We start from the raw sequence: 2263 nt of genomic DNA on the forward strand, positions 1-2263 counted from the left end.
TGACTTCAAATTTTAATGCATTGTGGTCTGAAAATGCACATGGTATAATCTTAGTCTTTTTGTACCCATGAGACCTGATTTGTGACCCAGTTTGTGATTTATTCTGTAGAATTTTCCATTTGTACTCAAGAGGAATGTGTGTTGCTACCTTTAGAATGAAATGCTCTGAATGTATCTGTTAAGTCCTTTCCGTTCAGTGTGTCATTCAAAGCTCTTGCTTCCTTGTTGGTCTTCTGCTTAGATGATCTGTCCATTGTGGGGTGTTAAAGTCCCCTACTATTATTGTATTATCAATGTATTTCTTCAATTTTGTTATTAATTGGTTTATATAACTGGCCACTCCCATATTAGAGGCATAAATATTTACAATTGTTAGATCTTCTTATTGGATAGACCCTTTAATTATGATATTGTGTCCTTCCTCATCTCTTATTACAGTCTTTGGTTTAAAATCTAATTTGCCTGATGTAAGGATTGCCAGCCCAGCTTTCTTTTGATGTCCACTAGAATGATAAATGGTTTTCAACCCCCTCACTTTCAATCTGGAGAGTCTTTGGGTCTAAAATGAGTCTCTTGCAGACAGCGTATCAGTGGGTCTTGTCTTTTTTTTATCCATTCTGATATCCTATTGTCTTTTGATTAGAGCATTTAGCCCATTTACATTCAGAGTAATTATTGAAAGATACAAATTTATTTTTTATTATTTTTAAAATATTTTATTTATTTATTTATGAGAGACAGAATGAGAGAGAGAGAGAGAGAGAGAGAGAGAGAGAAAAGTAGAGACACAGACAGAGGATGAAGCAGGCTCCATGAAGCAGGCTCCATGAAGGGAGCCTTTTTTTTTCCGTCAGAAAGGATCACTTTATTAATCTATACATAACACATATAAAAGCAAGCACAATCGGGATGTTTTCCTCAGCCATCCTTTCCACATTTTGTGTAGTTTTAGTGAACTATAAACCACTGATTTCTTCATGCCAGCAGTGAAAATGCCTTTGGTGCTCTGTTTCATACTAGAAGGTCTCACAATTGCTGAAAGCCCTAGTCTCACCACTTCTCCGCAGTCGGGATCATGAGCAACTTGTAATAAAGTTTCTTCCACATCTGTTTTTTTCCAGGAGGGTCCATAATATGATTTATTTGTCGCTGTAAGGTTTTGGGCAATGTCATTAGCTGAGTGAATTGTCCTTCTGGGCTTTTATCTGAATAAGAGAGTCCGGCAATCTCTATAAAGAGGTCTTCTTCAGAAAAGCTTTCGGGGAGCATGAGGAAAGCCGTGGTCACAGCACTTCTCAGATTTTTATCGAGGGCTGACCTAAGAGCAATATTTTCATTCATTGCTATGATTTTCACCGGTTTTTGCAGTCGTCCAGCAATATATAAGTTATTCCAGTTGAGGAGATCATCAATCAAAATGTTAGTGCTAATGACCCCGTATTTGATAAGCCTACCATCACACATGATGAATGGATTATAGTAGACTCCAGCACCATAGTCATTCTGGACAGTGGTGATAATCTTGGGCCCCAAAACTTTCAGGAAAGAGTAATGGTTCCAATTTTTTTTCAGGTTCTTTGAATGCCATGCAACAGGGTCATCTACTGTGAAAACAAAGTCCAGCATGGCATTCTTCTGGTCTGCACTGGGCCCCACCTGGCGGTACACCCCGGAGCCATAGGCGAAAGCCAGGCTCAGCTCCTCGGGGAAGTGAGGTCACCTGGGTGACTTGATCCCGGGTCAAAGGTGGCGCTAAACCACTGAGCCACCTGGGCTGCCCGAAAGATACAAATTTAGTGTCATTGTATTACCTATAAAGTCACTGTTCCTATAGATTGTCTCTGTTCCTTTCTGGTCTTTGTTACTTTGGGGCTCTGTCTGCTCAGAGGATCCCCTTTAATATTTCCTACAGGGCTGGTTCAGTGTTCACAAATTTCTTTAATTTTTGTTACCCTGGTAACTCTATCTCTCCTTCTATTCTGAATGACAGCTTTTGCTGGATAAAGTATTCTTGGCTGCATAGCTTTTCCATTTAGCACATTGAATATATCACGCCAGTCCTTTCCAGCCTGCTAGGTCTCTGTGGAGAGGTCTGCGTTCAGTCTTAGGTGTCTATCCTTGTAAGTTAAGGACCTCTTCTTCCAAGCTACTTTTAGGATTCTCTCTTTGAAGTTTGCAAGTTTCACTATTATATGTCACTGTGTTGACTTATTTTTATTGATTTTGAGGAGGGGTTCTCTGTGCTTCCTGAACTTGAATGCCT

At 39.7% G+C, this 2263-nt stretch overlaps 1 pseudogene; it reads right to left on the minus strand.

Moving 5' to 3' along the window:
- Positions 1-844: 844 nt before the first annotated feature.
- LOC140596266 (phosphatidate cytidylyltransferase, mitochondrial pseudogene) lies at positions 845-1709 on the minus strand (annotated as a pseudogene).
- Between the last annotated feature and the right edge of the window lie 554 nt (positions 1710-2263).

This window comes from Vulpes vulpes, chromosome X (assembly GCF_048418805.1).
Source record: "Vulpes vulpes isolate BD-2025 chromosome X, VulVul3, whole genome shotgun sequence".
Classification (NCBI taxonomy): Eukaryota; Metazoa; Chordata; class Mammalia; order Carnivora; family Canidae; genus Vulpes; species Vulpes vulpes.